Source organism: Stenella coeruleoalba, assembly GCF_951394435.1.
Source record: "Stenella coeruleoalba genome assembly, chromosome: 19".
In the NCBI taxonomy this organism is placed as follows: domain Eukaryota; kingdom Metazoa; phylum Chordata; class Mammalia; order Artiodactyla; family Delphinidae; genus Stenella; species Stenella coeruleoalba.
In genome coordinates this window covers 35568426-35579058 of record NC_137165.1, presented here as the reverse complement: position 1 = coordinate 35579058, position 10633 = coordinate 35568426, and the positions used below count along the sequence as shown (strand labels likewise).

The window sequence follows — 10633 nt, the reverse complement described above, 5'->3', positions numbered from 1 at the left end:
AGCCTGAGCCTTTGTGGCAACCCAAAGCTTTCCTGGCTTGTGCAATTCGCTGCCTGATCCCAACACAGTGATAAAAAATTTCCTCCTTGGTCTACCCAAGTTTCCATCTTTGAATGCCCCAAGGCTGCCTATAACGAGGGGACATGGCTTAGACCCCAGAAGGAGGCTGCAGCTTCGAGTCGCCAAGTCCCAACTCTTCTTGGCCACCACTTGGGCTCTCACTCGGCTGTCAAGCATCATGGGGGTCCCCGGGGCCACCCTGGCTGTCCCGCTCCTCTCCGCAGCCCCCCGTGAGTCTGTCCTCCCTTTCTTTTGCCCTGTCCCCTGCCGCCCCCTCTCCCCACTCTCTGGCCACGGCTTGGGCCACAGTGCCAAAATCTTGTGCCCGAGCCCTGTAAGTAGACGACTTCAGAGAGATTTCAGACACTGTTTCCTGAGCAGAATTCCCCTTCTCAAGGGGTTTTAGCAATTCTAATCTCCGGCTCTGGGAGAGAGTGGGAGGGATTCCTGGGAAAATGAGACCCAGATGGGATTCTGACAAGAGGTGGAACCTGTGTCGAGCTGGCTCCCAGTGGTGTGGCCTTCACTCTCCTTAAGAATCCAGTTGAGACTCCCCAGTGAGAGAGAGAAAAAGAACTAATTTGTTCAGAAAACTAAATCCTCCATAGAGAGGCACAGAGACTCCAAACCAAGACAGACAACCCCGAAAGAGAGACACAGAAATAAAAATGTCGAAGGAAAGAGGAAATGCCAACTTCCTCCTGGATCCCCCCCGCCCATCCTCCTCCCCTCCGGCAGCACTGTCTCCTTCAGGTCCGCCTGACCCTCCAGCTGCAGCTGGTTCACCTTTTCCTCTGAACAAGGACTTAGGATCAATCTGTCCTGTTTCTCACGGTTGGTGCCAACACCCCGACCGCCTGCTGCTTCTCCTACATCTCCTGGCAGATCCCGTGTAAATTCATGGATGACTATTATGAGACCAGCCGCCAGTGCTCAAAGCCCAGTGTCATGTAAGGGCCAGTTTCCTTGCCCACCCTGGGGAAGCAGACTGGGGGTCTGGCCTGAGGCACCTCCTCAGAGCTCAGGACACCAGGAGAGGCCACTGCCGTGTTTTCTGACCTGCTCTGGGGCCTGCAGAGAGTCCTGGAGGGTCTGCCCACCGGGCAGAGGGAAGAGTGACAGCAGGAAGTTGGCCTTCCCAAGGGACCCCCATATGAGACACAGGGATGGTCTGTAAACCCCAAGAATAAGGACATGATATAAAGCATGCGGATAGGCTCTGAGAGGTCTGGGGCAGAGAAGGAGGGAGGGGTCACAGTGGGCCCAGGATTCCCCTGTGGGATTCCTCAGTGTGTAATCCTTCCACTCCTCTCCACAGCTTCCAAACCAAAAGAGGCCAGGAGGTCTGTGCCAACCCCAATGGGGACTGAGTCCAGGAATACATCACTGACCTGGAGCTGAGTGCCTGAGTGGCCTGGGAGCTGCAGGGAAGGTGTTACATTTATGGTAGATGGGGGAGCAGGACAGTAACCCTGGGACTCCAAAAGGCACCTCTTCTGTGGGTCACATCCCCGCCCCCAGCCACACTCTGGGGCCCTCCTTAACTTTGATGTATCTTATTTAACTTTTGTCATTTATTTCCACTGTCGAAGTGGGTGATGTAATGAATATTTGCTCTGACACCGCATGTCATCCTCTTCACCATCCATCCCTCCTCCTTCCTCTTCAGTTCTCCTCACTCTCAATACGTGGACCAATCAGTGTGATTAGCGCTCTCTTGGCAGAAATGGCACCACACACAACAAACAACACATGCTGATTGAGTGCTTTTGCCCGGCACCATGATTCAAAATATCGAAGGCTCTTATATAAAAGGTAACCCAGCATTTTCCTTGTGCTGACTCTCTTGATTTTGTTTTCCCAACTAACCTGAATCACAGGTTGAGAGGAGTACTGGGGGAAGAAGTAGGGAAATATGAAAACGGGCAGAAAGCAATGAGAAAGGGATAAAAGCACTAGTAGAGGAACACCAGACATCTCCCTGGAGATACTTTCCTGGAAAGTTGAAACTGACATATTACTTTGTAAGCAAATCACAATGGATATGGTCTAGGAAAATTTCCTAGTTAAATGAATACCGTGGTGATGCGAATGTGTGCACACAAGTTCCTTTTCATAAATGATTTCCTCAGAATGATGGCTAACACTTGTTGAGGGCTTACCAAGTGTTGGGTTCTTCGCTAAATGCATGCATTAGTGCTGTGCTAAGTGTTTACATTAGTGCTGTGCTGAGTGCTCACATTAGTGACAGTCTAGCCACTCCTGCCTGCAGTCTGTCAAGGATACCCTACCCGCCAGTTGACTGAGAGGCTTGGTCACCTTCTCTGTTGTTCTGCACTTTGCTTTCTCCGGGAATGTTCTCCATAGCCACACCTGAGCTGAGGCTTGGGGGCCAGAGTGGCCAGAGTTAAATATAAATACAGGATGAAGAATTCTTCACTATAAGGATGTCCCATGCAATAGATGGGACATACTTATACAAAAAGTATTTGTCGTGTATCTGAAATTCAATTTTAACTGGGAATCCTGTATTTCATCTGGTAACCCTACTTGGGGTGCATACCTGTCATAATGGCTGCCTAGTTCCTGCTGGAGATGGGTGCTATAGGATTGGCTTGAGGGAAGAGCAGTGCTTTTCAACCTTGAATTCACATAGAATTACTTGCAGGAGCTTTTTAAAAAACTCCATTGCCTGGAGAGCACCTCCAGAGTTATGGGTTTAATGAGATTTAGGTGGGAACGGGGCAGCAGTAATTTTAAAATGTTAATGCACAGGTAGTTTGAGAACCAATGTTGGGGTGTAGTCCTTGTCTGTTTTTGGCTGGTCTTGGGGTTTCAGAGGCAATACAACTCCTTTCCCATTTTTCAAAGTTCTGATATGTTTTTGGTCAATTCCACTGGATGGTTAATTAGCAGAAAATCCGTCAGTTACTGTTACTTTTAGAACGGGGTTTTGGAACTCCTCTCTCATAGCACAGTACTGGGAGCTCTGGGCGTCCCCTTTACCGTCACACCCCTCTCCCCCATGTCACTGGCTGCTATCTCCCCATGGCCCTCTGCTGATGAAACGATGCCACAGGCATGGAGGTTTCCTTAATTAGCTCCAAGTATGTTGCCGCAGTTGTTGCCTCCAACTGCATCCCAGTTGCCTGCGTCTTCGCAGAGAACATGATGGTTCATTTTGTCCACAAGATAAATATTTAAAGGAGGGGTCTGAGAACGGGATGACTCAGGCTGTATATGGACCCCACTTTTTTGTCCTCTCTATTCTCTCATCTTCCCATTTCTTCTTATACTAACATTAGCTTGGAGGAAAGAATTCTGCTTTTCCAGATGACTGATTCTCAATCGGCTTGATTTGCAGGCAGCAAGCAGAAAGGGTTTCTCTTAAGCAAACTATACTTTTTTCCTTCTCTGCTATTGGAGAAGCCAGTTTCAAAGTGAGCTAATCTCTTTCTTAGTGGGCTTTGCTCATGTATGCAAGAAGTAATCAGTCTTCAACATCCTGAATTTTGCTTTTGGATGCAACCTTGGTAGGCAGATGACCTTGGTGAGAATACGTGAGGCCATGGGGGTGACCCGCTGTTGTGCTGACCAGAGGTATCCTTACTGATTTTGCATTCAGCTCCTGCCCTCAGCCAATTCCACTTTTGGGGTCTGCTGCCTGCAACACTGCAGTCTGTGTCACTTAGGGATGTTTTGAGTTACTGTATCAGAAAAGCTGGCTCAATCTGACTAACCCGATAAAGGAAACTTGTTAGTTCACTTAACTACCTTCAGGCAAAGCTTGATCCAGTGGTCCTTAAAGTATCACCATAAACCATATTTCTTTCTGAATTTCTTTTTTTAAAATAGATTTTATTTATTTATTTATTTACTGGCTGTGATGGGGCTTTATTGCTGCACGCGGGTTTTCTCTAGTTGCGGTGAGCGGGGGCTACTCTTCTTTGCGGTGCGTGGGCTTCTGATTGCGGTGGCTTCTCTTGTCGTGGAGCACAGGCTCTAGGTGTGCAGGCTTCAGTAGTTGTGGCACACGGGCTCAGTAGTTGTGGCTCACGGGCTCTAGAGCGCAGGCTCAGTAGTTATGGCGCAGGGGCTTAGTTGCTCCGTGGCACGTGAGATCTTCCCGGACCAGGGCTGGAACCCATGTCCCCTGCATCGGCAGGCGGATTCTTAACCACTGCACCACCAGGGAAGCCCTCTTTCTGAATTTCTGATCTCCCTTTCATTTGAGAGCTTCATCCTAGGACCTCAACTGTAAAGTGAGTCATTTTGCTTGCAGGCACTTCCAGATGTTATGAGTTCCCCCCACCCCTCAAGATCCCTTCACTGCGTTTCAAGAGGAGAATGACCTCTCTTCACACAGGTGGAACCCGCTAGGCGGTCCGCTCTCTTTCTTCTTCCTATAGATATAGAATGTGCTTGTTGACTTCCTGAGCCAGACTGAGTAGGAGAGAAGAAAATGAGCTAAGGGGCAGAGCAGAGAAAGGAGTGAGTTTCCTCTTGGTCAAGCGACCCTGTGGAAGGTTCTGGAGCTTGAGCCTTCTTCTCAACGACACAGCACAGATTGGGGAATCATATATCCCACCTTTTCTGGGGAAGACCCCGTTTATGCTGGTTGTGCCAGCATAATTACTAATAGTATCCTCTTTGACTCTCAGAACGGTCATCCTACCAATAGGAGGTCTAAGTCTTGAAAGGTCTCTAACGGCAGGAGCTCAGGGTTGATGTCCACAAAGGTCCCTGGCTGTGTGGGCAAAGGATGCTGAAGTCCAGTCTGCACATCACCTGTAAACTCTTACACCCAACGCAGGGCCAGGTGTGCTCCAAGAGGGAGACTTTTCTTAACATGCTCAGGCTAGCGAAGGCCCAGGTGTGCTGCCAGTGGTGTGGACTGAGGGAGAGATGACGGGTGCGGGCAGGAGTGGGATGTCAACATCAGGGAACTATGCAAAGAGAGGACCCACAGAAACCCCTTCTGTGCAAAGAAATGCATGTGCTGCCCAAAAGAGCATCAGTGGCTTATTGGTATTAAAAAGAGAAGCAGAGATAACAGGCAGAAGGGAAAAGGGACTACATCTGTTAAGTTTTCTCTTTACTCCAGTATCACCCCACATAGACCACCTACCTCGCCGCCATACCAGAAGAATTAGGCCTTTAAAAGAGAGGAGGGGAAGGGATCCAGGACCAAACTAAAGCCTCATCTCACTCCAACTCCGCTGAGCCCAAGTTGCACCAATGGGAGGTGTGGAGGTGGGGAGAAGTGGAGATGAGATCAAATTTGAGATTGAAGTTTTAAACTGAAAGAATTTTAATTACTGAATGTGGCCAGAAAGTTATGGGATCTGCCCCAAAATGTTGTTAAGGTGGAACCAGCAGTGGGAGAAAAGTTCAGCATTTTATGTTTGTTTTCTGTAAGAGTCAGGATAGGACAGGCTATAGTTCTGTAATGAACAACCCCCCAGTACATTAACGAAATAAAAGTTTCTCACTTGCACAAGATCTGATGTAGGTTGGATCATTGGTTCTCAAAATTTAGTGTGCTCCAGAATCACCTGGAGGGCCTGTCTAAGCCCAAGAGGCTCTAATTCTATATGTCTGGGGTATGGCTCAGCTCTGCTTTTCTATTGGGCTTTCAGGTGATGCTGCTGCCGCTGGCCCATGAACTGTACTTTGAGTTGTACTGATCCCAGAGCAGCTTGCCTGGTGACTCAGGAATCTAGGCTGCTTCCATCCCGTAGCTATAGCTTCTGGAATGAGAGAGAAGGAGACAGAAAAGGCGTACTGCTTTTAACTGTTCTGGCCCAGAAGTGACACACGTCACTTCTGCTTACAGACCATTGAGCAGAATTAGTCACAAGAGACCAACCCAGCTGCAAAGTAGGGAAACATATGGACTATTTAGGGAGCACTGTCTCTGCCACTTACTCTCAAACAAAAGGGTAACCAAGGAAAGAGGTCTGACCAATGTGAACTTTTATTTTTGGCCGCGCATGCAGATTGCGGGATCTTAGTTCCTCCACCAGGGATTGAACCCGTGCCCTCAGCAGTGAAAGCACCAAGTCCTAACCACTGGACCACCAGGGAATTCCTGACCAATGTGAACTTGTAGTCTATGAGAGTATTTTGCTTTTTCTTTTCCTAACCCCCTTATTACTAAAAGATGACTGTCAGTTTAGTACTCATCCTACATATGAGGTATTCATGCAATATTCGTGCTGTCAAGATGTGGACTAAACCCTAGATCTGTTGGGAAACATTTCAATGCTCATAGGCCAATAGTGTAAGTCGTCAGATGTTGAGAGTCCACAGAAGCAAGGAGGAGACTCCATGGCTTCAACAAGAGCAGAGGTTCCTCCTGTGATCACTCCTAATAATGCCCACACACTTGTCATGGGTGGTTTGCTATGTTGTTGGGCAGAAGGGAGAATATCTCAGAATGGGAAAGGATTATAAAATGTTGCATGGGAGGAGCCGTGTGTGCAGGTAGGTGTGCGTGTGCGTGTGTGTGGAGAGAGAGAGAGAGAGAGAGAGAGAGAGAGAATCCTGAGTCAAAATGTACCCCTTGGAGCTAGACAGGATATGTTTGTTACCTTGATCTCTTGATACAATGGACAGCATGACATTAACCAACATTCCAAAGTTTTCTGAGCCGCACTGAAGTCTGAAAGGCTCATCCCTTCAATGGTGGATCTAGATCTTGAGCAGGGGATTCAAATATCTGGGATACCACATATAGCTGGGGGTGGGCTGTGGGAGGATGAGATGAGGACAAAGAGAGCTAAGAAGGGGCAAGTTTTTGGAGTAAGACCCCAACTTAAAAAGTCTTGTCTCTTAAATGAAAAAATTCACACACTCATATGTATGAAAATCAAAGGACAAAGAGTGGAAAATGAAAAGGGGAGCTCTCCATTTCTTAAAAATTGTGTTTCCCAGAGGAAATCACATTTAACAGGTTGAGAGGTATCACATCACATGTCCTTCTTATGTTTATGTAAATATATAGAGTTTTTACCAAAGCAAGCATTATTACATGTAGTTCTGAAACAATTATGTTATAACAAAGATATTTGTATATTTACAGATACACATATGAAGGGTATATTTTATATACATAGCTTTAAATTAATGTCATGGATACGTTTTCATCTCAGTACATTTATATCTACTTCATCATTTTCAGTGGTTTCATATTTATTATGTGGCTGTACTATGATGCTTTAAGCTATTCCATTTTTGATGAATTTGTTTCTCTTTCATTGCTTTCACAAACAGGGCTGCAAAGAACATCTGTATGCCTATACCTTTATGTCTTTAGATAGTGTTTCTCAAAATAGATTCCTCAAAATAAGATAGATTGAAGAATGCGTCGTACATTTAAAAATTTGCTAGAAACTGTGTGATTACTCTTCAAAAACCCTGACTATCAAAATTCCACTTTGTGATACTAAAAAATAAAGAGTTTAAAACAAAACAAAGTAAGTAGGGCTTAACAAAAAATTAATATACATTTGCATTTCTTATAAGCATGTGGAATTTCTCCCTCCTGAATTTTACAACAGAGACTCTGACTTAATCTAACTTTCTTACGCTTAAAAACATAATCTAGGCCAGGACTCAGAAAACTTTTCCATAAAGGCTCAGGTAGTAAATGTTTGGGGCTTTGCAGGCATACAGACTCAGTGGCAATTATTCAACTCTGCCACCATAGTGGGAGCAGCCACAGACCGTATATCATGGAATGGGCGTGGCTGTGTTCCCCTAAGACTTCGTTTACAAAAACAGTCTGGAATTTTTTTTTTTTTCCGGCCGTGTGGGGCGGCATGCGGGATCTTAGTTCCCTGACCAGGGATCAAACCCATGCCCCCTGCATTGGAAGTGCGGAGTCTTTAACCACTGGACCACCAAACAAGTCCCAAAATCACCTTTCGTTTTTAACTTTCAGGAATATGTGGCCTCTAGATGTGTGACGAACCTGAAGCCTGGCCCTCAAGCTGAGGCACAAGAACAAGCAAACAGGCTTCTTTTACAGAGAGCTGGGGTGTGTTTCAACCTGTTATTTGTGCTGTGCCCTGAGGCTGGTAGCCTGTTTTCCATGATTGTTACAGTCTTGAGAGACCCAAGAATGCAAACCCCTGTGGCCACTAGAGTCAGAGGTTCGCAGGGCATCCCCTGGCAGCAGCCACAAAGCCTGGACACCAGATGGAAAAACATGGTCACCAGGAATGTGTAAAAGCCCGTCTCCGGGAGATACCAGTGCTGTGGAGTGTGGCAGGGGGTGAGCACAAAGATGGTGTCCACTGGTGGGAGGGTAAAGATGCCTTATGCTGAGAAGAAAGAAAAAGAAAAAACAATAACTGCTGGCTTTAGTAGAGCACAGAGAGAGAGAGCAAAAATGGTTCTACCGTACCTCCATCCTGGAGATGATCCCAATGGCCGGCCCCTCAGGCCAGTGCTTTAAGTTGAGCAAATGCGTCTTTTTGGCCTCAAGTCTGATGCTTTTCCAATGGCTGCTTCTGCGCTGGGCCCTGGGGCGAGTGAATCTGCAGCGTGAGACCCTTAAGAGGTGTTTCTCAGTTTGCCACAGCTCTTTGGATCTCGTGGACACGAGTCCCATTGGTTTTCAAAGCCTGATCTTTGGGGGGGATCACCTCTCAGTTGCAGGTCTTAAAAGTTGGGGTGCCTGAAAAGTTGATGGGTTACAGACCTTTTGCTCCTCAGGGAGAAGCTCCCGGTTTGTGAGTTCCCTCCTGACTGTGGGTGGTCACCCTGGGGGTGGGGTTAATGGCCAGACCACAGCTCAGACTCTTCTACCCTCCTCCCACGTGGTACATTTTTTTTAAAACTGAGGTATATTTACAATATTAGTTTCAGGTGTACAACATAGTGATACAAAATTTTTATAGATTTCACTCCATTTGTAGTTAGTATAAATATTGGTTATATTTCCTGTGCTGTATATACCTTGTAGCTTATTTACTTTACATATAGTAGTTTGTACCTCTTAATCCTCTACTCCATCTTGCCCCTCTTCTGTTCCCTCTCTCCACTGGTAACCACTAGTTAGTTCTCTGTATCTGTGAGTCTGTTTCCTTTCTGTAATATTCACTAGTTTGTTTTATTTTTTAGATTCCACATATAAGTGATAACATACAGTATTTGTCTTTCTCTCTCTGACTTTTTTCACTAAGTGTAATGCCCTCCAAGTTCATCCATGTTGTTGCAAGTGGCAAAATTTCATTCTTTTTTAATGACTGAGTAATATTCCATTGTATATATAAAACCACATCTTCTTATCCATTCATCTATTGATGGACACTTAGGTTGCTTCCATACCTTGGCAATTGTAAATAATGCTGCTATGAACATTGGGGTGCATGTATCTTTTCGAATTAGTATTTTCTCTTTTTCCTGATATACACTCAAGAGTGGAATTGTTGGATCATATGGTAGTTCTAATTTTGTTTTCTGAGGAAACTCCATACTATTTTCTACAGTGACTGCATCAATTTACATTCCCACCAACAGTGTACAAGGGTTTCCTTTTCTCCACGTCCTTGCCAACATCTGTTATTTGCAGTGTTTTTGAAGATAGCCATTCTGACCAGTGTGAACTGATAACTCATTGTGGTTTTGACTTGCATTCCTGTTGATTAAAAAATGTTGAGCATTGGGCTTCCCTGGTGGCCCAGTGGTTGAGAGTCTGCTTGCCGATGCAGGGGACATGGGTTCGTGCCCCGGTCTGGGAAGATCCCACATGCCATGGAGCGGCTGGGCCCGTAAGCCATGGCCGCTGGGCCTGCGCGTCTGGAGCCTGTGCTCTGCAATGGGAGAGGCCACAACAGTGAGAAGCCCGCGTACCGCAAAAAAACCACAAATAAATAAAAATTTTTTTAAAAATGTTGAGCATCTTTTTACGTTCCTTTTGGCCATCTGATGCCTTCTTTGGAAAAAGTTATCTTCAGGCTTTCTGCCCACTTTTAAATTGGGTTTTTTGTTTTTTCATTGTTGTTGTTGAATTGTATGGGCTATTTATATATTTTGGATATTAACTCTTTATGAGTCATATCATTTGCAAATATTTTCTCCCATTCAGTGGGTTGTCTTTTCATTCTGTTGATGGTTTCCTTTGCTGTGCAAAATCTTTTAAGTTTAATCAGGTCCCATTTGTTTATTTTTGCTTTTGTTTCTTTCGCCTTAGGAGACAGATCCAAAAAAAATATTGCTATGATTTATGTAAAGGAATGTTCTGCCTTTGTTCTCTTCTAGTAGTTTTATGTTCTCTTCTAGTAGTTTTATGGTTTCCAGTCTTACATTTAGGTCTTTAATCCATTTTGAATTTATTTTTGTACATGGTGTGAGAAAATGTTCTAATTTCATTCTTTTACATGTAGCTGTCCAGTTTCCCTAGCACCACTTATTGAAGAGACCGTCTTTCTCCATTGTATACTCTTGCCTCCTTTGTTGCAGATTAATTGACTATAATTGTATCGGTTTATTTCTGAGCTCTCTATTCTGTTCCATTGATCTTTGTGTCTGTTTTTGGCCAGTATCATATTGTTTTGATTATTGT

General features: G+C 45.2%; 1 protein-coding gene across 1 annotated transcript in view; it reads left to right on the top strand.

Moving 5' to 3' along the window:
- The window catches only part of LOC307177717 (C-C motif chemokine 4), a 101235-nt gene that overhangs the window by 63695 nt on the left and 26907 nt on the right, over positions 1-10633 (top strand). The window lies entirely within an intron of this gene.